Source organism: Juglans microcarpa x Juglans regia, chromosome 4S (assembly GCF_004785595.1).
Source record: "Juglans microcarpa x Juglans regia isolate MS1-56 chromosome 4S, Jm3101_v1.0, whole genome shotgun sequence".
NCBI lineage: Eukaryota > Viridiplantae > Streptophyta > Magnoliopsida > Fagales > Juglandaceae > Juglans > Juglans microcarpa x Juglans regia.
Window position 1 is genome coordinate 21672498 of NC_054601.1, and position 26300 is coordinate 21698797.

Below are 26300 nucleotides of genomic sequence, written 5' to 3' on the forward strand. Positions count from 1 at the left end.
GATATATGATTGATTGATTGATTATATTCTCAAGATTTATTGATAAGCATGTATCTTATCCAACGTGAGGAGATTAAGGGTGTGTTTGGTTACCAAACTCACGTCAACTCATCTCAACTCATCATTACAACTTTTTCAAATTTCAATACAAAATATAATAAATAATTCAATTTTTTCAAATTTTAAAATAATAATAATATTAAAAAATAATATTCTAACAATATTTTATCATCACAACTCAACTCAACTCAACTCACTTCAACATCCACACACACCCTAAGGATGTTAAATCTATCTCAATTTATTTTAATTTATTATTATAATTTTTTTAAATTTTAACATAAAATATAATAAATAATTTAATTTTTTCAAATTTTAAAATAATATTTTATTATTTTATCATTTGAAATCAATTCAGTTTAATTCAAATTAATATCTAAACTCAAACTTAAAGTTAAGCAGATTAATTAGAGCTCAGGCGTCAGAGGGTGTGGGTAAAAGGAAAGGAATGGAATGGAACCTAATTAAGGGAGCATTATGCATATGCTTGATGACATGACAAAGATCAAGAAAGAGAGAAAAAAAGGTCCTTTGCTTGCCCTGTAATTCATTCAATCAATCTCGTGAATATATAAATATAACTTCAAAGTCGACATTCTCCACTATTCTTTTCCGCCACAAGCAAGCTGCGTATCATATGCATGGACAGCTGCGTATCTCTTGTTCCACTTCTCCATCTATGCCTCAATCCCAACCAAATCCATACTTCATGTCTTGTTATTTCTAAGGCCAGTTTGGTTTTACAAATGGTTTAATACATCTCATCTTAATATTTAAATATTATTTAAATATAAATACTTTTCAATTTCAAATTTTTAATTTTTATTTTTTTATCTAATTATTACAACTTTTTTAACTTTCAAACAAAATATAAAAAATAATTTAATTTTTTTAAATTTTAAAATAAAAATTATATTTTAATAATATTTTAACTTTATATATATTTTTTTTGTCTCATTTCCTAAAATCTCATAAAATATTTTAACTCAAATAATTTTATTACTATTCAAAAACTATCTCACTACTATTTTTAAATTTATCATCTCATCTCATATGTATAATCAAACGAAATCTAATAATTCTTATTATATTATGAGTTATGCGAATTACAGTTTTAGAATTTGTAAATTTTGCTAAATGGATGGTATATAGTATAAAAGCCTTCAAATAACGTTACTATATTATTATACAAGATTTTAATTCATATCGAATACATTAAATGGCATTGGTCAGGCTTAATTCAAATGCTTCGGGAGCTACGCACTAAAATGAGATTTAAATAAAATTTAAAAAAAAAAAAAAAAAAAAAAAAAAAGAGGAGGAGGAAGAAGAAGAAAGAAAGAAAGAAAAAAAGAAAAGAAAAAAAAAAAAGAAAAGGAAATCCATATTCTTGCACAACCACAATATTCTTGCACAACCACAAAATTCAAATGATCCTTCATTTATTTTTCCTTCATGGTCGATGGGGTGGGCCTGTATTCGATACGTTATGAGATGACATCTAACTATCTAAGGAGTATTGCGAAAATAGAGTTTTAGGCTACGTTTACATAGTGAGATAATTTTATATGATCTGTAAATAAGAGTAAAAAATAATAAATAATTAATAATAAAATAATAAATAATAATAAAAAATAAGTAAAAAGTAATAATTAAATAAACTCTTTCCCCAAAAAAAAGAAAATGTTGACTTATAATATTATGAAACTTGCTTATAAAGACTACTTGTCACGTAATTTTTTGTTTTTTTTTTTTTCTAAAATTAAAGTTTCATTGCTTTGGACTTTCTTATTATGTCTATAAAAAGTGTCCCATGAAAAATGTGAAAAATACGCACACAAACACACATATATACATAAATAGAAATATAGGTTTGAAATTTATGTTTCGCATAATGAAAAATAATAAATGTATTTAAGAAAAAATTATAAAAAACTTACTTCTCTATATATCAGTTAATGATATATTGAAAATTATAAAATTTAAAATTTAAAATTTAAAATTTAAAATTTAAAAAAAAATTAACAAAATAAATCTTATAAATAAAATTATAAGCAGTACATATAGCACTGTTGTTTACACACAATATCTGTAAAGGATAGACGCGTATTAATTAGAACACTTTTACCCAACGGAAAAAAACAGTAAGGCTTCATTTAATTAAACATATTTTTTCAGTAAAGAAGATTGAAAAAAGACTTCATTTACTTACTAAAACATGTTTTTAGTTTAAGTAATTAAGATCGAATATTTAATGTAAACAACAACTTCGGATCGGAATAGAAACCCCATGTTTCTCATATTTGAATAAATTAGCTAATAAAAGTTATTATTAACGCAAAATAAGCTTGCAGATATTTTTAGGTAGAGAGATAAATTGCTTTTTGCACAAGTTGTTCCTATAAAATAAATATTTAAAAACAACAAAAGATTATACTCGATTTTATTGATAACCTTTACTTATAGCTGGCGGAGGAATACCTTATGTAAAAAGAAGTAAAAAATTACAAAAAAAAATCCCAAAACCATACTCCTATATAAAATATATAAACCTAACAAAAATTAGTACAATCACACCATAAGAGCATTCTCATCCGATTCCCTATCATTTTTTCTAAATTTTAGCTAGAAATCACATTTCCTATAATTTTTTCCTAAGTTTTACTCATCTTTAAAAAATATCCTATATCTCATTCTTTATCATTCATTTCTCTATTTTATTAAAATAATATTTTTTTATTCTTTCTTTATTATTATTTCTACTATTTTATTTCTACATCTATAACTCTCCCTATAAAATATATATAAAAAGTGATTTAGGGGGATAAACAGTAGCTCCTCAAATATAGAGAGTCACTATTCACATCCTAAACCTTTTTTTTTAAATGGGAAATCGGATGGAACATGTATTTGAAGAAAACTCCAAATATAAACTCTACAATTTAGGGAAAGTGATGCTTTAGACAATGAGTAATGATATCTACATAATACATTTCACAACATATTTCACAATACATATTATAAAATAAGGATATTTTTGTAAAATCATATTAGTTTTATAAGATATTTTACAAAAATACCCCTCATTTTAAAATATTATTATGTAAAGTATTATGAAAAGTGATGTGTGTTTATCATTCTTCTTAAACAACCGGATGAAAATGCTCTAAAAGGAAGCAGGGATACCTACACCATCCCTGCTTTGATTAATTGGGATACCTACAAAAATTGGTACAATCACAGCATACTAAATTATTCCATTAAAAGGTCTTCGCTTTGATGAAGTTAGCTTAATTATTCCATTAATTCGTATCTAATTTAGGACCATCCCAATTATATAATACTGTTTAATTAAACACATCAGTTTTTTGGCCCTTCCTTGTATGCTAATCTCTCCGATTCCTCATAAGAAAATGACTTGTTTCCTTGCAAAAGTTTCACCACGTTTCTTTCCCAATTCTATAATTGATCGGCCCTTCGGATTTGGTACGTGCTGGGAAAAGGGGATAAAATATTAAATGCTCGAAAATGCCACTCTCACCAGAGCGGCTCCCGATAATTCTCACCGATTATTTTTTTTTTAAATTATTATAGATATAAAGAAATTATATTAAAATAAATTTATAAATTGACACGATTCCACGCGATGCATTAGATCTACTTTACATTAAAAGTAATTTTACAATCTGAAGTACTGCATCAAGTCATGTCAGTTTGTAGATTTTCTTTTATACTATTCTTTTGTGGCTAAAGTATTTCTTTTTTTTTTCACTTAATAATTAAGAAAATATTTTTTAATGAGTTTATTATTTTTATTTTTTTAAAATGTTTAAGGAGTTTGAAAAAAATGTTAAAAAATAGATTTTTTTTTTTTTTTTTTTTTACCTTATTGGCGAGAATTCTTGATGCTTTGCGGCTCTAGCAACCCCTTGAGAGCATTAGCATTGATTGTTTTATATACAAATGTAAAATCACATGTTTTGGAGATGAGTTTTGCTACTCATCATCCTCACACATCACACACATTTTTTTTTGTTCTTCTTAAACTTATTGAATTCTTCTACTCATCATTCATATACCACATATTTAGTAAGAGAAAAAAATAAAAAATTATGACATGTAGGAATGATGAATAGATTTTTTTTATTATTATTAATTTTTTTTCTTAAAATTATTATTTTATATATATTTTACAATTAACGCCTACTAGATACATTTGGCATTAATAATACAAATATAATAATAAAAAAACATAATTTTTTATATATTATATTAAAAATATAAAAAAATGATAAACGAATATAATATATTATAATAATAAAATGAAGATGAAGGTGAAGGTGAAGAAGATTCTGTTGTGATGTTAAGGGAGGGAGAAGAGGAAATGGTTGTGAGAGAGAGAGTGAAAGGAGAGAAAAAAAATTAATAAAATAACATTTGAGAAGTGAATAGCGCATCTCCAAGTTGTATTGACATTGTTCATAGTTATAGAAATATTTTCATATGCATAATCTAATATAATCAACTTAATTAACCACTCTACGCTTTTTCATCAGAAAGAAAATACTACTAATTAATTTCTCATTAATTTATGTATGATGGCGTGTGACTCCTACATCTAAGGCCTCGTTTGTTTTCAAGAAACATTTCATCTCATCTCATCTCATCTCACTTCATCATTATAACTTTTTCAAATCCTCACATAAAATAAAATAAATAATTCAACTTATTCAAATCTAAAAATAAAAATAATATTAAAAAATATATTCTAACAATATTTTATTCAACTTTTTAACTTTAATCTCATCTAATCTCATCTCATCTCTAAAAACAAACGATCCCTAAGTTAGCCGTTACAAACTGAGATGGATAAAGCACACAACGCTATACATTCACGACACGTCTAATTATAGGTTAGCACTCACGTTGTCTTTGCGCTTTTGCATTTTATTCTTCAAAAAACTCGATGGAATAAGTGCATGTTTGGTAAATATGAGAATTGTTTTTAGAAATTCTCGTAACTTCATTCCTAATACTCATAACTTCATTATAATCCTAAACATCACTTAAATATAAATAATTTTTAATTTTTAATTTTCAATCTTTTTATTTAAGTGTCGTTTGGATAGTGAGTCGAGATAAGATGAGATGAGATAAAAATTGAATAAAATATTGTTAGAATTTTATTTTTTAATTTTACTATTGTTTTGAAATTTAAAAAAATTGAGTTGTTTATTATATTTTGTGCTTGAATTTGAGAAAGTTTTAATGATGAAATGAGATGAGATGAAACATTTTCACTAAACCCCATTTGGATACAGAAACAGTTTCATTTTTATCTCATCATTACAATTTTATCAAATTTTCACACAAAATTTAATAAATAATTCAACTTTTTCAAATATCAAAATAATAATAATATTAAAATATAATATTATAACAATATTTTATTCCATTTTCAACTTTCATCTAAAACCATATCACTATCTAAACGGGATCTTAATCATTATCTAATCATTACTCAAACACAAAAATCATTAAAATTTTTACAAACTTAAAAAAATATATATTAAGAAATTACATTCAAACAATTCTTTAATTTTATTTATGTACTTTCACAAACTCAATAAAGTACTTATTTAATGGATTTTGAGTTTCACTTTGGACTATGAAATCATTCTCACGCGCGTCCATGCATGCAAAACTTGATATTCATATTCATGTATGTCAATAATCCCAACGGTATGTGACAACAACAAAATAAAATAGTCACAGCATTAAAATTACGAATAATGCTAGAGCCACCACTGGCAGCTCTCGATGGGCTCTAGCATGTATTTTTTTGTGTGTGTATGTTTTTTTTTTAGTTCTTCTTTTATATAGATTTTTTAAACAATTTTAAATATTTTGAAAAAAAAAACTCACAACATAATTAAAAAATACTTCTTTAATTACAAAGTAAAATAAAAAATCATAAAAAAATATTTTTTTTATTTTACTTTGTGATTAAAGAATTATTTTTTAATATTTTTTTTACTTTCTGATTAAGGAAATATTTTTTAATGATGTTCTAATTTTATTTTATTTTTTAAAAATATTTAAAAGTGTTAAAAAAATATATATAAAAAGTAACTTAAAAAAAACACATACTAGAGCCAGCGGGAGCCCCAAGCGGTGGCTCTAGCATTGTCCTAAAATTACATATCAGACTTGTCAGCTCGTTATATGTACATGTAGGAATGTCATATTCTATGGAACAGAACTGAATTAGGCCAAGCTTAGAAGTGGAGGAGGGCTCAGCCTTGAGCCAGCTTGTGCCAAACTAAGATGCATCATCATATATAAGTACTGGTTATGATTAAGGGCTTAATTCGGTGATCACCATACTCACTAATAAAGGAAGGCAATTTGAGGGCCTTATTACTTCAACGATAATGGGTGCTGAAATAAATCATGGTAAGTTTGTAAGCCTAACGTGCCCGACAGCCATCTCTCGAATCCAATGCTAGTACATGGCTTTTAAAAATAAATGGCTTTAATTACGAAGAGATTCTATAAAAGTATATTTATAAATTAATATGATTTAATATAGCATGTTAAATTATAAAATTATTTTGATTATAAAATATATTTAATGTATCGTATGAAGCAATATCGATTTGTAAGTTTACTTGTATGAATTTTTTTTTTTTTTAAATGTAACATTTTGCTCTACACAAAATATAGGTCGCGCCGATGAAATTGTCAAAAATACACATTTTTTACAAAATTAGTAGGAAGGCATGTGCCTTGCACGTGCCCAAGGCATGTGCCCGACTTCGATAAAAATTATTTGAAATTTAAAGAAAAATTTAACGAAGTGTGGCTTTCAAAACACCGCGGGATAGTGCTTGAATCCATGGGTGAGCAAATAATGTTCACATGGAAAAATAATGAGAAAACAGAAGATGAAGGTAGGAGGAAAAATTAAGTTTGAACTAGAAAATAAAGATAGGATGGAAAATGAAGGTCGAACAAAAAAATGAGGGTAACGTGAAAAAATGAACATAAAGCTTGGACTAAAAATGATGAGAGAACAGAAAATGAAGCTCGGACTGAAAATGAAAGGTAGGATGAAAAAATAAATGAAACAATTTAGAGATGTTAAAAAGTTTAGATAAACGATATTTTTATGCTAAACTTTGTTTAAAAATTAAAATGAATTGAGGTTGATTTTTGAGAAAACCTATAAATTTTCGTTATGAAATCAACCTTGATTATTTTTTGAACATATGACATTTAATCATGACTGATGTAGTGATGAACAATTTTTATACTCCGTTTCTGTATTGGCATTACAGGACATAGTAGTTAGTTTTTGTGAAGAATGTAGTTATTAGGAGGTCTATCTCCTATTAGAGTAGACTTCCACGTAACTGGGCATCTTCTGCGCATGGTTGTATGCTCTTTTATTCATGCTTGCATATGCTTAATTGGTGACAATCTGTGATTGAGGTATTTCAATTATTTTCTATCTCAAATGTTTTTCTAAACAGAAATCTCCAAATGTTTACGTTTATTTATTAACTTAAGTTTCTATATTAATTAACCTGAAATTCTCATAGTGTCGATTTTCTTACTTAGTTTATTGTCCTAATGAGAAAATATATTTACAACCGTAAATTATACAATCGTCGCATAATCGTTTTGAAAAAATTAAATAAAATATAGGATTCACATAAAAAAAATTAATTTTTTAATAGTAGATCCTACTCTTTTTCAAAGCGATTATGCAGTATTTATGTACTTTACGATTATATGTAGAATTACTTTATCTTAATTATCTTTCAAAAATCTCTTTATTAGGAGTCTTATGCTCAAACTATTACGATAAAACTCTCCAAGTTTACTCGATTCATTTATGATTTTATTGGTCAGAATTCATCTACGTCCAGTTTTTACATTTTCTAATATTCATCTCTTCCTACTCGTCATAGTTTAAAATTTCTATATTTTAAATATTTTTTTCATCATTACTTTCATAACTAATAAAAGAAAAAGAAAAAAAAAATAATATGAAACCTATTTGAGAAGAATTTTCAATAAATGGAACAATTCGAAAAAATAACAAATAATATGGAGTTTACTCAATTTTATTAAACAAAAATTCATATTACTCATATCACAATAAAAATATATTTGTATTGTGAGAACTTAAATGAAAAAAAAAAAATGATTGGAGATCCACACCATGCAGAAGAAAAAACATAATAAAACCGAATTCTAAATGATGATAAAAATTTAGCAGTAATGAAAATTGAAAAATTAAATAGAAAAAAATTGTTTGAAGTATAAGTAATACTCATATCGAAAAAAATTTTATGCTTGAAAGAAAAAAAACAAATATGGCTAAAAGGTTTTTTTTAAAGAGTGGTGTTACCGTGCAACATACGCTTACAATTTTACGGATGTGGTGTGAAAGGCTGTTTTAACACACACCAATAGAAAAAGCCCACGGAAGCATTATACATCTTTTTTTTTTTTTTTTTTTTTTTTTTGTGGAAGCATTATACATCCTAAAGAGATGAGGATCATCACATGGGCTTGCTAAGAAAAAAAATCATACGAGATCAAGGGCTCATCTGGTTGTCTTCACTTCTCTCATCGGGCGCCCGACTGGCCATTGCCAGACCTTAGCAACTAGGCCGTCGTGACCAGTTATGTTCTTGACCGAGACAATGTCGTTTGGGAGGAATATAGTGGGGACTTAAGTGAACACAGCGTCTCAGGTGCAGAATGGAGGAATAAAAGGGTAGGCCTAAAACATGGTCGTTTTGGATGGGACTTCTAGAACCAGCAAAGCAGCAGTTTGTTATACCATAATCCCTCGACGTTGGTCCGAGGATTGACAAAATTTCCATTTTATCTTTCCTTTCGGTTATTGTGATTCCTACTAGTTTTTTTTTAATCTTTTTTGTGATTGGAGTGAATTGTTTTGTTCCCAAAATATATGTACTTGAAATATAGACTAAAAGGTTATGGAAAATATATTGTAGAACTTTGAACATTGGAGGTAGGATTGTCTCGAATCAATCTCTGAAATTACAGAACCATTATTCTCATTGTCACTAGAAGGTTGCTTACAATTGGTATCTAGAGCCTTTCGATCCCCATGGCAGAGGCTACTCGTTCCAAAAACAACATGAGAACTTGCAGAGGCAAGTCGAATCCCATCAAGAAAACATACAAGAAATTTGAGAAAGGTTGAACTAGCTTGGTGATATGATGTGTATGTTGGTGGGGAATCAAACAGAGCTTGCTAATAGATACCAAGAGTGGGTGGTGCAGGAGACAAGGTGAGCTGCCAATCGAGGAATCCGCTTGGAGTTCCCTCACTTTGACGGCGAGAATCCAGCAGGATGGGTCTTCAAGGCCAGTTAGTACTTCGAGTACCACCAAACCCCTCCTCCACAGCGTCTACTAATGGCGTCATACCACATGGATGGTGAGGCTCTTGTGGAGAGTGGGTTATTCAACAGCTGGGATACCTTCATCAGGGCCATCTAAATTCGCTTTGGCCCAACGGCATACGATGACCCCATGGAGGCACTCACATGATTGAAACAGACATCAATAGTGGTGAGTTATAAGGCCCACTTTGAGTCCCTTTCGAACCAATTATGGGGTCTGTCCGAGCATCACAAGCTGAGTTTTTTTTCTCAGTGGACAGAAGGATGAGATTCGGCTTACGATTCACATGCTCAACCCAGTCAACTTAAATGCAACCTTCGGTTTTGCTAAGATCCAAGAAGAAAATTTGTTTAGCACCAGGAAGACCTTCAAGCCGATGGAAGATATTGGATTGGCAATGGGGGGAGGCTAGCGGACTCCTATTGTGAATCATGGGGAAAGCTCCAACAAAGGTCAAAAGATATTTGTGCCACCAAGGAAAGTCACCTTCTTGCAAATGGATGAGAAAGAAGAAAAAGGTTGTGTTACCACTGTGATGAGAAGTGGAACCCAGTCCATATTTGCAAATCCCCAAAAGTCTACTTGCTGCAAGGAGAAGAGAAGTTAGACGAAAAAAATGATGATATATATTATGATTCTAATGGACCAGAAGAAACTTATCCACCACAAGCCCATGAAGGCCTTGCGATTTCGATTAATGCAATGCTTGGCACCCATAAACCTAATACCTTGAGGTTGCTGGAGCAGATAAGGGGTGAACCCATGGTAATTCTGGTGGACTTGGGTAGCATGCATAATTTTCTGGATCCCTCGATAGCTATTAAATATTAGTTTCCAGTGGATCCTTCCAGCAAGCTGGATGTGAAGATAGCAAATGGACAAATCATAAGAAGTGAGGGCTGCTATAAACAAGTCTCTCTGCACATCCAAAGTAACCATTTCTCTACTTCATTTTTTATCTTAGCCCTTGGTGGGTGTGATGTCTTGTTGGGTGTCCAATGACTTAAAACTCTAGGCCCCATTGTCTGGGATTTTAATAAGCTACTTATGAAATTCGTGCATGGGGGAAAACATGTGGATTTGACTGGTATGAGTCTCAAGGACTTAACCTTTAAAGGGGCAAATAAATATATGTTATCATCAGTAAGTAAGGGAAGGGGAATTTTCCTCCAAGTGGAGGTGGTTCGGAAAAAAAATTTACTGGAGATACCTCAGAAGGATCTTCAGCAATTATTGAGTATATTTAAAAGTGTTTTTGATGAACCTAAGGGTTTGCCACCCATTAGGACTCATGACCACCGGATTGTGTTAAAGGACGGAACCTCTCCAATCTCTGCATGACCATATAGATACCCCTACTACCAGAAAACTGAGATTGAAAAAAATAGTGAGGGACTTATTTCATTCATGGGTTATTAGACCTAGCTCTAGCCCTTTTTCAGCCTCGGTGTTGTTGGTTAGAAAGGCGGATGGGAGTTGGCACCTTTGTGTTGATTATAGGGCTCTCCATAAAGAAACTATTAAGGACAAATTTTCCATTTCTATGATTGACGAGTTACTCGATGAGTTATAAGGGCGGAGGTCTTTTCTAAGTTAGACCTATGATCTGGATATCATCAAGTCTGGATTGTACTTGAAGATAGAGCCAAAACAGCTTTCTGTACCCATCAAGTGTATTACGAGTTCCTAGTAATGCCCTTTGGCCTAACGAATGCCCATTCCACCTTCCAAGGACTTATATATGACGTGTTTATGCCATTCCTATGAAAATTTGTCCTTTTTTTTTTATGACTTACTTGTGTACAGACGTGGGTGGGAAGAACACTTATCTCATCTCTAGCAGGTTTTACAAGTTCTATAGAACAATAAGCTATATGCTAAAATGACTAAGTGCAGATTTGGTGTAAGGGAGATAGACTACTTGGGCCACATGATACCTGCTAAAGGGGTCAAGGCCGATAAAGCCAAACTCAAGTCCATACTAGACTGGCCAGTACCCTCTAACATAAAAGCTTTGAGAGGTTTCCTAGGCCTTAAGGGGTATTATAAAAAAATTTATACGCAACTACAGGTTGATAGCAGCTCCCTTGACTGCATTGTTAAAAATGAATTCATTTTAGTGGAATGAGACAGCAATAGAGGTTTTTCAAGCACTTAAAAGGGTAGTCACTAGCCCTCCAGTTCCTAAGCTACCTGATTTCTCTCTTCCCTTCACTATAGAGTATGATGCAAGTGGCACGAGGGTGGGTGCAGTCCTAATGCAATAGGAGCAGCCAATAGCTTATCTAAGTAGGGCTTTAAAAGGGAAGGAACTTCTACTTTCAACTTATGAAAAAAACTCTTAGCTTTGGTGATAGTTGTCTAAAGGTGCATGCCCTATTTATTAGGTTAGATCTTCATTGTGAAGACAGACCAACAGGCCCTCAAGTTCCTGCTAGAACAAAAGATAGCTCAACAAAAATGGATAGCTAAACTAATGGGGTACAACTTTTCCATATCCTATAAGAATGGCAAGGAAAACAAAGTGATAGACGCCTTGTCTAGAAATGAAGAAGTGTGCAGGGGCCCTTTCCATCATCACATTCCTTTCACCATATTGGATTGATGAATTAAGACACAGCTACGCTACTACTGACGCCCAACAACTACTATCTAAGTTCCAAAATTCCCAAGAAGTGCCCAAGGGATATACTCTTTTCAATAATCTAGTCCTAAAAAGGGGGGGGGGGGGGGGGACTTATGATAGTGGCAAATTCACCCTTTAAAGAGAAGGTGTTATAGTACATTTATGGCGACCCACAAGTAGGACAGGTAGGGCATCTAAAAACAAATTAAGAGAGCCAAAAAAAGATTTTTTTTTTTTTTTTTTTTGTGTGGGTATGAAAAAAGACATCAAGAAACTAGTGAAAGAATGTGATTTGTGCCAAGTGAACAAAGTCGAAACCTTATTGCCTGCGAGTTTGTTACAACCCTTACTTGTTCCTTCCCAGGCCTGGATGGATATTTCCCTAGACTTTGTAGAGAGACTATCCCCTTCCCATGGATTGACAATCATCCTCGTGGTTGTGGATTGCTATACTAAATATGGTCATATGTTTTGCCTCTCCCACCCCTACACTACACAAAAGTTGGCCCAAATTTTCATGGATGAAGTTTTTAAGCTCCATGGGTTGCCTAAAACTATTGTTTTAGAAAGCGACCCAACCTTTCTTAGTACATTTTGGCCAACCCTATTCTCTTTACAAGGATCTAGTTTACACTTTAGCTCGGCCTACCACCCACAATCGGATGGTCAGACCGAAGCCCTAAATCGATGTTTGGAAGGGTATCTGCATTGCTATGTAGGCAATAAACAAAGGGAATGGAGTCAGTGGCTCACCATGGCTGAGTGATCGTACAATAGTTCCTTCCACATAGCAACCAAGATCTCACCTTTCGAAGCCTTATATGGGTATCCACCCCCAAGGTTGTTGGACTATGTATCGAGCACCTCTCCTAATGAAGTTGTTGACAAATTCTTGCGAACCAAAGAGCAGATTAGAGGGTTATTAAGGGAAAATCTTCAAGCCGCTCAAGAAAGGATGAAAATTTACATAGAGGAGAACGGAGTGCCATTTCGCCGAGCAGACTGGGTGTATTTACAGTTGCAACCATATCGACAAAACTCAATGGCCCTCCACCACAATCTGAAATTGTCCCCACAGTTTTAAGAACCTTTCTAGGTCCTTCAGAAGCTTGGATATGTTGCTTATCGACTTGATTTACCTCCCTTGGCCAGGATTCACTCGATGGTTCACGTCTCTTGCCTCAAGCGAAAACTTGGGAACCAAATCCAACCAATTCCTACGATTCCGCCAATGGACAAAAATAGGGAAATACAATCGAAACCAGCACTCATAGTGGACAAACACTTCATTTACCGAGGAAACTAACTGGTAACCGAAGTACTAGTCAAGTGGTCAGGGACAACCTTGGACGACAACAATTGGGAGACTCTTTAGAAGATGAAACTTTACCCACACCCTGTGGGCAAGGTTCTTTAAGGGAAGTGATTGTTATATTTTTTACCGAGACGGTGTCATTTTGCAGGAAGACAGTGGGGACTTAAGTGAACACAGCATTTCAGATGTAGAATGGAGGAATAAAAGGGCAGCTTAAAACACAGTCATTTTAGATGGGACTTCTAGAAGCAACAGATCATCAGTTTGTTATATTAGAATCCCTCAACGTTGGTCTGAGGACTGACAAAATTTTCATTTTATCTTTCCTTTCATTTATTGTGATTCCTACTAGTTTTCTTTATATTTTTTGTAATTGGAGGGAATTGTTTTGTTTCCAAAATATAAGTACTTGAAAAATATACGAAAAGGTTATGAAAAATATCTTGTTGAACTTTGAACATGGGAGTTAGGATTGCCTTGAATCAATCCCAATCGTATGACAGTATATTTTCTATTTGTTATCAGTTATGTATGGTGTGAAATTAGGTTTGTGTCTAAAGGAAGTGTCTGGAAGATAGGTTAGGGTTACAATATATATACATGTTGTCTTTTCTTTAATTGTCCAGAGTTAGTTTATTCTTTGTAGTTAGTCATGGGAGGGCTCAAGAGTGTAGACCGAGTCTTAAGGGTTGGTTATATGTACGTGGGCCGTAAGGGACCACGCCTAAACGTGCATCAGTTATGTTTAATTGGGTCTCTCTATTTATTGTAATGGGTTATCTGTAATGAATTAAGTTTTCAGTTCTTAGAATATTTGTATTGGAGGTACTAGGCTCCTCGAGGTGCCATACACTAACGTTCCCTTACAATTACATATTTACAACATTAAAGAGCCTTAACAGTGGTCTCAAAGACGTGTTCCTGCACCATGGCTGAAGGCACCTGGCAAGCCTAGTTAGCTGAGGCACCCGGCAAGCCTAGTTGGCTGAGGCTGTCTTGGCGTAAAAAGGAGAATCAGTTCATCTACGAGAGGAGCAGGAGAGGCAGAAGTAGATGTTGGAGGCCATCCTTCAGTAACTCAATAATCCGGCAGCAAGTTATGACCAGTTGGTAGTTACATCTGCACATCAAAACATAGGTGAGAGTTCATCAAGTAATGCTTTTAAGTTTAATGGGAACTCGTTATTTGAGGGCAGTGGGGGAATCTAAGCAAGGACTCTTCAATTGGATTTTTCTAGATTTGATGGATCTGAACCTATAGAATGGAACCTTAAAGCCAGTAGTTATTTTTATATTGTAACACTCCAGATGAACAAAATTTGCAAATTGATTTTTTTCATATGGAGGGAAAGGCTCTTTCATGGTATTGTTGACTTGTGGATTCTAGCCGAGTTAATTTTTGGAAGGAGTTTGTTGTAGCTCTCAAAACTCATTTTGGCCCATCAGCCTATGAGGACCCAGATGGAGTTTTCACAAAACTCCGATGAACAAGTATAGTGGAAGAATATCAGTCTCAGTTTGAGATTTTGTCCAATTAGATCAGTGGCATTACTGAGGAGTTTCACATAAGCACTTTCCTCAGTGGGCTTAGTGAGGACCTTAGAATTCCTGTGTCTATGTTTAAGGCCTCTTCACTATCAATAGCATTTGGATTGGCTAGGTTACAAGATGAGGAGGTAGAAAGGAGAAGCCAGGGATACCATTTTAGATATCAAACAGCCACACAAACCTACCATCACCATAATCTTAAACTTCCTGTACCAACAACAATTTTAAGGCTTCCTGCACCATCTTCAAAACTAGATCCCAAATCCACAAATACTAGCTTTAGACCCATCAACCTAGCTAGAAAACCAACCATACCTATTAGGCGGATTTCTCCCACATAGATGCAAGAAAGAAGAGAGAGAGGTCTCTGTTATTATTGTGATGAAAAGTTTCACCTAGGTCATAGGTGTAATCGACCTAAGATTTTTCTATTGGAAGGAATGACAGAAGGAAAAGAAGGAGATGGGGAGAGTGAGGGAGCCCTAGCAGTGATTCAACCAGATGAAAACAAAGGGAAGAAGAGGAAGTTGAAGAGTTGTTAGGCATCTCATTACATGCTATGTAAGGTTCTCCAGCTCCTAAAACTATGAGGTTGAAGGGTATTGTTAATCATCAGAATGTGTTAGTATTAACATACACTGGGAGAACACACAATTTTATCGACAAATATGTAGCAAGAAAAGCAAGACTGTCAGTGGAAGAGAGCCAATTGTCAGTCAAGGTGGCTAATGGTGCTAGCCTTCCCACTCCAGCTACAGAACTTATACACTAAACCCAACCTTTACCTGTTAACCTTAGGGGGTTGTGAAGTAGTGCTGGGTATGGATTGGTTGAGTTCTTTAGGGACTGTTCTGTGGAACTTTATTAATTTGACCATGAAATTTAATTTTGGGGATGTTGACATCATACTACAAGGAATACAATTGCCAGTTAAAGCCATAGAAGAGAAGGACCATATAAACTGTTTGAAGAAAGGCTCGACAAAAGGGATTTGGTTATAGTTGGTAGAAGAAATTCGTGGGGAGTCGCCTCGTTTGTTTTCACACTCCTCTAAACTCATCTCATCTCATCTAATCATTACAACTTTTTCAAATTTTCACACAAAATATAATAAATAAATAATTCAACTTCTTCAAATTACAAAATAAAATAATATTAAAAAAATATATTCTAACAATATTTTATTTAATTTTTAACATTAATCTGAACTCATCTCATCTCATCTCATTTGTGAAAACAAACGAGACTTAAGGCTGAAGTTCCATAGGAAATGAAGGACTCAACAACGCACGAGATTCGGGATAGAGCTTCAACGTTTGCGATGGCGATAGGACTCAGGAAGCTCGAGCTGCGATGCCTTTGGTTTTGGCAGGAATCTGTTGCCAGAGTGTGGCTAGTGAGTGGCGAGTAGAGTGGAGATAGACGAAGAGAAAAGTAATTAGGCGAGGGTTTGGTATTTGATTTTGCAAGGGAATGGGGAAGAAGACAGGAGAAATGGACCAAGACATTAAATTACGGTTCTGTCCCTCCATCTTTCATTTATTTTCAAAATTGCCATTAAGCTTAATTTTGTTCCGAAATGACTATTCCGACTAGAATACCGAAATTCGGTTAGAATGGACCGAAATTGGCTGGAATGGCTGCAATTTGAGCTGATATGGAACAATACCTTATCATGTGCCAGTTACAGTTCTGACACAGAATAGGCCATTTCTGCCGGAATGGAATGAATTTTAAAACTTTGATTGAAAGGTGTTATTTGGTGTTTAATAGCACTTCCCGCGAAAAGATTTTCTTTTAATATGTATTGAATTTCTATTTGAATTTATCAGATTTTTCTCTTACTAATTTAAATTTTGGTAATTTTAATAGTTGACACGACTTCAATTTGATTATATATATAAAGAGAAATGATTTGTACAATATTCTTTTTTTTTTTTTTTTTCTGGATAGAAATTAAACTTCATTCATCAATGAAAAAAATAGCTACAGACAATTATCAAGCTATAAGGCTTGAGAAATACAGTCTGGAACATAATCCCACCATAATACAATATTCTCAACCTGACAAACGTTCCGAGCTAACATATGAGCTACCATAATTCCTTCCTTGTACACATGTGAAAAAATACAACTTTCAAAGTGTAAAGAAAGCTGTTTAACTTCATATTATAACCCCCAAGCAAGGAGTCACACATGCTATCCTCCTGTAAAGCTGCAACACAAAGCAAACTGTTACTTTCTACAACAAGTCTTGAAATTCCCATAGTAGCACACAATCGCAATCCTATGAAAAATTGCCATTAATTCTAAGGCTTCAATCCCATCCATGTCTAGTTCAGCTTTACTGGTAGCCATTGCAACTCTCCTAGAAGCATCCTTCAAAACAACCCCAATACCCATCTTCCTCAACTGAGAAAAAACTACACCATCAACATTTAACTTCAACCAATTAGATTGTGGAGGCTTCCACTTATATTGTTGCATTAACTGAACCCTTGTCTTCTTTTTTACTTGATCAAAACTTCTTAACAAAGATAAAGCATTATCTGCTACATGTTTTGGTTGTAACAACAAATTTTCATGCTCATGTTTATTCCTGTGAAACCAGAAACTCCAAGCCTAAGCAAAAAAGATTGGTAGCTTATCATTCATTTTCCTTTTACATAGCTCTAGTACAAGATCACAAACTGATTTACCTCTATCAAATACCAAACTAGGAAAATACACTTGCATCAATCCCTGCAGAGAGTTATAGGTCACAACTGCATGAGTAACATCTTCTATATTTGAAAAACAAAATCTGCATTTAGCCTCTGTCAGAACATGTTTCTGCACTAAATTTTCCCCATTAGGAAGATCATTTTTACATACACGCCATGCAAAATTTTTTATCTTACTTGGTGCCTTCATTTTCCACAAGTGCTTCCATAAAACATTCTGAACTTGTACATTATAGGACTCTGCTGCTTGAAAACTAATCTGATCAAAGATTAATCGATAACAACTTCTTATATTGAAATTACCATTTCTTTCATAAGACCACACACTCTTATCCCCACCAGCAGCAGAACATAATTGCACTTTAAGAATATCTACCTTCACATTTAGATTGAAGAGAGCTTTGAGTTTAGGAATATCCCATTGTTTGACGGTATCCATAAACAAAGAATCAACAGAAAGTAACCTAGTATCATCCCTCACCACAACCCCTTCATTCACTAAAGAATTATGCCCTGGTATCCACCTATCTTGCCATATATTCACACTTCTTCCATCCCCAGTTCTCCACCTACAACTTGCCATAAGCCACTTCCTTGCCTCCTAAATACCCCTCCATGTGTAGGATGGACACCTACTTAATCCAACATTCAGAAAACTGGTTTGAGGGAAATATTTTGCCTTCAATAATCTATGTATCAGAGAGTGCTCATCCTAAAATAAACGCCATCCTTGCTTAGCCAATAAGGCTAAATTAAAACTTTTTAAATCTTTAAACCCATCCCTCCTTTAGTTTTCCTTTGACACATTTTATTCCAACTCAACCAATAAATCTTTCTCTCATTCCCCTTCTGACCCTACCAAAACCGAGACATCATTCCCTCCAAATCATTACAGAAACTAGAAGGAAGAAGAAAAAAGCTTATAGTGTATGTTGGAATAGAAAGTACTACTGCCTTCAATAAAATTTCATTCCCACCTTGTGATAACAATTTTTCTTTCCAAGATAGTAATTTTTGCCACACTCTCTGTTTGATTAACTTGAAAGCACGTCTTTTACTCCTCCCAATGATAGGTGGAAGACCAAGATACTTCTCATACTATTGTATATCACAATTGGCCCATAAATTCTTAATCTTAGTTCTAGTAGATACCTCCACATTTGTAATACCCGAGTCCTACTATGTAGGTCTTTACGTCATTTTATTAATTCTTTAAGTTAAATATTTTGAGATAAAGATATTTTTATTACTTCCAATTATTTTATTTTAAGATGAGTATGTTTTATTTTTTAAAATATGATTTATTAAAATAAATCAAGGGTATTATTTTTAAGACTTTGAAATATTTTCTCTTAAGCCCTTTAAATTTTATTTAATTAAGAAATGGCCCAAGTATTCTCTACCTTAGGATGGGTAGGTGAGAAAATATCTTCCTATGATTGAATCCCCACCATCCATCCCTTAGTCTATGAGATAAGTCTTGACTAATCAACTAAAACCATTTATCCCATTTCACCCGTAAGATTCTAGGACAAGCCAATAAGCTTTTGCTTCCATAGACCTCTAAAGCAAGCCATCAAACCCTTTGACTCATGAGCTTCCTAAGGAAGCCATTGACTCTGCTTTCCCTCTACCCATCGTCCAAGGCAACAAAGAGAAGAGAAAATAAAATAAAAACTATCCCAAGCATTCTATCATCCTACCTGTCGACTCTCACCCAAGAAAAGAAAAAGAAAAAGTTTCACTTTCTCCTCCAAGCTAAAGCTCTTCTTCTCCCCCTTTTTGTTCTTCAAGAAAACAAACCCATCTCATCTCCTTCAAACTTATGACTCCATAGTAAGGGACAAAGAAAAATATTTTTCTCTCATCCTCTCCAAGCCATATGAGTATACTCTCCATATTCATTTTCGGAATTGCCTCAAAGCTTGGAAATAAAGCTTGATTTCATCTTCCAAGTGGTGAAATATTGAAGGTAATAAACTTTTGGTTTATTCCCTAGTGTGATTTACTTGTGGGTTTCAAATTTCACTATTTTCTTACCAATGATGTTTTGGTTTTGGGGTTTAAAACAATGATATTGTTACTCTTCATCCACACGGGTTTACCACTATTTGTTCATCTATCTTACCTCTTGAAAGAGGCTAAGAGTTTAAGATAAAAAATCCTAATTTGACTTATTTATTTTAATGTAATTTTGGAAGCTTATTAAGTTGTTTTAGCTTGTGTTTTGGTGTAGTTAAATTCCTATATTGCAAATAAATATGTATGCCCTGTTTTTAGCCCAAACAGAATAATATTATAGTTGTTTTGCTATGTATATTCCTATATTTCGAAAATATTATGTTGTTATTAAACTTGGTTTAATCATAAGTGATGATTAAAATGATTTTAAATTATATATGTTGGTATTATGTGTCTTGTGTTGAGATTGGTTGGTAATCTATTTTCAGGAAGCTAGAGGTTTGGTTTAAAGGTTTTACTTGGTCCTATAATTTTATATCTTGCTTTTGAAAGGTATTAAGTGAGTAAATCATAAGTTAAGTATTTAAAAGTTTTAAAGTTTCTTAATGGGTGACCTTGCCATACTTTATGCTACTTTAATTTTAATGGAATGTTTTATCTAAATTAATTAATATATTGCTTATATGAATAAGTTATAGCTTAATTAGTTTAGATATAAGAGATTAATTGTGCTTGGTATATTATGATATGCAAAGCTGTCCAAGTACCCGTAACCCATGTCATGCCATGTCTTGATGTAAAAGTAGCCCATTTATGTTGTCCCTCTTTGGTTAAATTCTACCTAACCCGAGAGTCCAAAATGTTGATAAGCTAACCTTTCTATAATGAGGGACTGCAAGTTGATTAAAATGCATATTTTCTAAGGTTGTTAGCCTACTTGAGGTGCCTAAATCTATTTTAAAGCCCATTGTCGAGAATTCCAGATTTTATGTCCTAGTGTCCATAACTCAAAGTGAGCTTGAACCAAAGAGACCTTGCTTGAAGCCTGTGAATTCTTAGCAAAAATAACATTTCTATGGACAGCTAACATGTCTTAATATTTAAGTTATTTCTTTTGTAAGTCGAGGTGAGGAGTAGTCATTTGGGTTAATGTTAAGCATAGAAGGAACGTTAGATTGTAATATCGTGGCCTTCTCTTTTTAAAGGGAGGGCTAAAGAATATTGTATGAGTATTAACATGCTTATGGTATTTATTGGAATAGGACCTATATTGATGATGGAAGTATCGAGGAGCGTAGAGGTAAGTAGCTATGACCATTCTTCTTACACCAAGTTTTCTTTATGAAAGAATGTCTCTCTCTCTTATTGCAAATGTTTCTTCTAAAGAAAAGGATAAATGAATATAGTATGTACAAACCCTTTCTTGATAGCCCCTGTTAAGCACCCTATCGATTATAATTGTGTGTATGTGTATAAGGTAATGCATGCATGTAGGTTCTAAGTCATGAGGTTTCCATACATGCTCTCTCAATAAACTTATTGATTATTCTTATATGTAGTATAGCATGAAAATGTATCTTGTTCATAAAAATGCATGTGCATTGAAGTAAAAAAGATGATGAAAATGTTTTGATTACAAAGGAAAGGAAATGAATGTCTCATGTCTTATGCTTCAAGTGATACTTTAAATGAGTTTTAAATTGCCCCTATGAACTTATGCTCTTAAATGACGTGAGGAAAGTGTTTTAAAATGTCCCGATGAACTGACGTTAAATGTCCCTATGAACTGACGTTAAATGTCCCTATGAATTGACGTTAAGTGTTCCTATGAACTGATGTTTTATGGATGCCATGAAAAATGATGTTTAAGCTCATGCTTTTAAATAATGTTTCTTCATGAATGTACTGTTAAATGAAAAGATGATGTTTAAGTTCATACTTTAAATGAAGTTTTCCCATGAACGAATTGTTAAATGAAAAGGACTGAAAAGAAAGTACTGAAAGGACTGTTATGAATGAATGAAAGAAAGAACTAAATGAATGAACGTTTTATTGTATAATATGTAATGACCACATGAATGAATGAAAAGGGGTACCCAATGAATGAATGGGCATATGGCAATGCCGGGTAATAGTATCTGGTAGTGCACCCAGTGCTGCATCCTAACGAAATGAGATTCCAACCTGTGGCCACGGGTGAATCCATTGGCCACAGGGCCGCTAACCCTAGCATGCAGGGCGTAATAGTGTGCAATGGCCTATGAAAGTGAAAAGATGAAAAGAATGTTTATGCATGAAAGTATGGCTTATTCCTTAAACTGTTATGCATGAAAGCATTGTCAAGAATAGCGAAAATGTTTATGTATGCATGTTTCAAAAGAAAAGAATAGATGCCTAGTATGTTCACTGCATGGTGTACTACTTACTGAGTATTCGACTCATTTTGTGTTAAATGTTTTAAACGTCCAGGTAATGATGAAAAGGCTGGGGAGCAAGGCATTACTGCAGAGAGAGAGGCAAACGCTTAGGACCTTCCCTAACAAGGACAGTTATGTTACGAATGATAGGTTATGTTATGTATATTTTGGGATGGACTCTGAGAGTCCCTTATGGATGAATGTTCAAATAAAATGTTCATTAGGTGTTCCCTTTTATTAAATGAAAAATTTAAAGTGTACGTGTGTCATGTTCATGCCGATCGCTTGTTATTAGAAAAAGAAAATGATGAAAAAGAAAGAAAAGGCATGTAAGTCAGGATCCCGTCCTTCCTGGGATGGGGTTGTGACAACATTACCATTAAAAACAATAGCGGTTTTCTCCTTATTTATTTTCTGTCCAAAGACATTTTCATATCTCTCCAACAGATTTTGCACTCTTTTATTTTCATCAATCTCGGCTCTACAAAAAATAATACTATTATCTGCAAACAGTAAATGATTGATATTTGGTGCCCCCTACAGATTCTCAACCCAGAAATTTTCTTTCTCATCCCAGCAATATTTAGAAGAGAGATCAAGCCCTCAGTGCAAAGCAGAAAAAGATAAGGAAACAATGGGTCCCCTTATCTCAAACCTCTAGTTGGTGATAATGGACCCTTAGGTTCCCCATTAATTAGAACTGAAAAGGAAACAGAACTTACAGAGCACATGATCAAATCAACAAATTTATGATGAAATCTCATCACCTCCATAACAGATTTTATAAACCTCATTCAACACAGTCATAAGCCTTACTCATATCTAATTTTAAAAACACGAAACCTTTTTTCCCCTTCCTTTTCTGTTTGAGATAGTGAACCAACTCATATGCTATTAGAACATTATCACAAATAAGGCGTCCCAGAACAAAAACACTTTGACTCTCATGAATAACACTTGATAAAATAGTTTTTAGCCTATTAGAAAGGACCTTTGCAATGAGTTTGTAAGCTACATTATATAAACTTATGGGTCTATAATCACTCATCTTAGAGGGACAATTCTTTTTTGGAACAAGGGAAATATGAGTAAGATTCAAAATAGAAGGGAATGAACCTGAATTCAGAGCTTGAAGAACTGCTGAAGTAAGAGAATCTCCAAGTACATGCCAATATTTTTGAAAAAATATTGGAGACATGCCATCAGGACTAGGTGCCTTCATGGGATCCATTTGAAACAAAGCTATCTTCACTTCATCTGCAGAAAACTCCTTGATCAACTCTTGGTTCATCATAGCTGTTACTTTCCCAATTAAAGGTTGTAAAAAATCTAATGAAGTACTAGTAAGAGATAGATTAGAAGTAGTAAACAGTTGTTGAAAATAAGATAGAATAACTCTATCCCTCTGATATCCTTCTTGCCATTGTCCATATTCATCTTGAATTTTAAAAATCATGTTCTTCCTTTTCCTTTGTGAAGCTTTCATGTGGAAATACTTTGTGTTATTATCACCCTCTTTAAGTCATAAAGCTTTAGAGCGCTGTCTCCACATAACCTCATTCATTTCCAACCAAATTTGAACCTCATCCCTTGCCAAATTCAGTGCCTCAACTTCATCACCAAATGGATCCTTTTCAACCAATCTTTGCAAGTTCCTCTGGGCCTTAACATTTTCAAAAGAAAGTTTATTCCATTGCCTCACCCGTGTCCTACTTTCTTTTTATCAAATCTATAACCTCTCCATTATAGGTCTGGTTAGAAACCTTATTCCATACCCCTTTCATAGTCTCCTTACAAACTGCCTCTCTCACTCACATGACCTCAAATTTAAGTGGCTTTGAAGACCTACAATGCTCCCCTTCACCCTCTAGAATGACACTAATTGGTGAATGATCTGAATAGGCCGCCACTTCATGATAAACCGTAGCATTAGGAAAGTAATGCCACCAAGCAGAATTAACAAGAAATCTATCGAGTCTCTCACTAACAAGATGTTCCCCTGCTCTCCTATTGCACCATGTGAATTTATGCCCATAATATCCCAAATCCCTCAACCTACAATCTTCAACAACTGTTTAAAATCAATTAATTGTCTCTCAGACCTCGGTTCCCCTCCTCTCTTCTCATGTTAATAACTCATTGAAATCACCCATAACCAACCAAGCATCCCCATTGAATCTACACAAAGATCTGAGCAAATTCTAGGTTTTAAAATGCAGATTTGTCTTAGGAAAACCATATATAGCAGTTAGAAACCACTGCCCCATATCCAACTTTCCTTCTTTAATAATAGCATCAAAATGATTAGATGAATACGAAAGAATAGCAAGTCTACTTCTCGAACCCATAACAATGCAATTCCCCCTTTCTACCACAAGAACTAACTGCCAAACAATTAATAAAACCTAGCTTGTACTTATTGAATTCAAACTCTCGAGAAGAAAGCTTGGTCTCCTGCAAGAACACCACATCGGTACCTTCCCTCTGAATTAGATCACAGAGAATTCGAATGCCTCGTGGGTTCCCAAGCCCATGGGCATTCCAGCTGAGCATTTTCATGGCGTTCGGCAGTGCTGTACAACAACTACCGCCGATATCTTAGAATCCTTAGACTCAACCCCATCCTGTGGATAGCCCAAGACAAGAACACGCTTTTCTGGCCTGCCTTGCAAAGATCCATCCTTGTTGCACCCCTTTCATTTCTTCCCAATCCCTTTCAGCAGACGAATCTATATTTTGGCAGTTGAGGAAATGGTTGAAGTCGTTTCATGGAGAAACGACACTCGTTTCCATTTTTGGCTAGATTGTCCATCGGGCTTCTTAATAGCAAACGCACCATCACTTTGGCCTTTGGACATTGGCATCGTTAAAAGCGACCCAGTAAGCCCATTACTACTTTTATCAGTCGTCCCTTCCCCCTCAACCTTCCGAGCATTTACTTCAATTTGAATACCAGTCATCTGCATAACTGTTTTGACAGTTTCAACCTGAGCAATTGAAGCAGTTACAAGTGGAGCAGTTGTCTGACAAGCAATGACATCCTTCACCATCATCGCCTCCATATCGCCACCCTCATTCAAAACCCTTTGCTTCTAAAACTCCCGCACTTCCCTTACGCCAGAAGAAGATGCAGGACCTGAATTAAGATTATTTCTTACCCACTGAGAGATGATCATTATACCCCTACATGAAGCCACATTCCATACAGCAAGGTTTCCGTTACGGATAATTTTGATGAATGTGACATAGCAGGGCACTCCTTATCCCCATGTCCCAAACAACCACAAAGATAACAAAAATTCGATAAACATTGATAGGAAAAACGAACCCATATAGATTTTTCACCCCAATTGAGAACATGGAACCCCTCAACAATGGCTTAGAAATTTGCATATTAACACGAATGCGTAAAAAATCTCCCCATGCAATTTTACCCTCATCAACATCCACTTCCTCAACAACTTCGATCTTTTCCCCTAGCAAACAATCCATAAACGCAGTTTGCACCATCAAAGGTAAATCATGGAGCCGCACCCAAAAAGATGTTGACATGAATTGAATTTGCTTTACTTGTTCCCTATCGTCAACCTCCTTCATCAAAACCAAATGCTTATCAAATGACTAGAAACCCTCTCGAAGAACCTTCTCCTTATCCCTCTTATCTTCAAAGTCAACAAGTATAAGATGAGAACTTAAATCACGAAATTTAACCCCCAGCATTAAGCGGCACACTTTCCTCATAGTACCCTTGAAGACATCCTTATTATAATTTTTCTCAGTAAATAACTTATAATCAAACACTTATCACCACCAAGAATAAAATCCTGTAATTGTTCAGGCGCCACCACAATCTCTTTGCTTTCCTGTTTAGTCAGCGATAGATGCTGGTAAAGATCGTTGAGAGAATCCTCCATTCTCTCAACCCAAATAAGTAGCATTGAAGAAATCCAGAAACAACACTAGCGACAGTGGAAAATAGCCTCTACGTAGGGAAGCCTAGATAGGATCTAATTCAATGCAAATTAATTTGTACAATGTTCAAATAGATAAGTTTCGCGCAAGTCTTTATAAAAAAGTAGACTCCATCTTAAAAAAGTATAAAAAAAATTATTTTTTATTAATAAGATTCACTTTTTAACAAAAAGATTTATACAAAATTTATCGAATTTATACCTAACCTTCTTCATATATAAAATTAT

The 26300-nt window shown here is 33.8% G+C and overlaps 1 long non-coding RNA gene across 1 annotated transcript; it reads right to left on the minus strand.

Moving 5' to 3' along the window:
• Nucleotides 1–1993: 1993 nt before the first annotated feature.
• On the minus strand, nucleotides 1994–22266 carry LOC121263798. Its single transcript, XR_005940347.1, has 3 exons — nucleotides 22148–22266; nucleotides 19522–19529; nucleotides 1994–2004 (listed from the first exon to the last, which is right to left on the minus strand). It is a non-coding gene; the product is annotated as an uncharacterized LOC121263798 (long non-coding RNA).
• Nucleotides 22267–26300: the final 4034 nt, after the last annotated feature.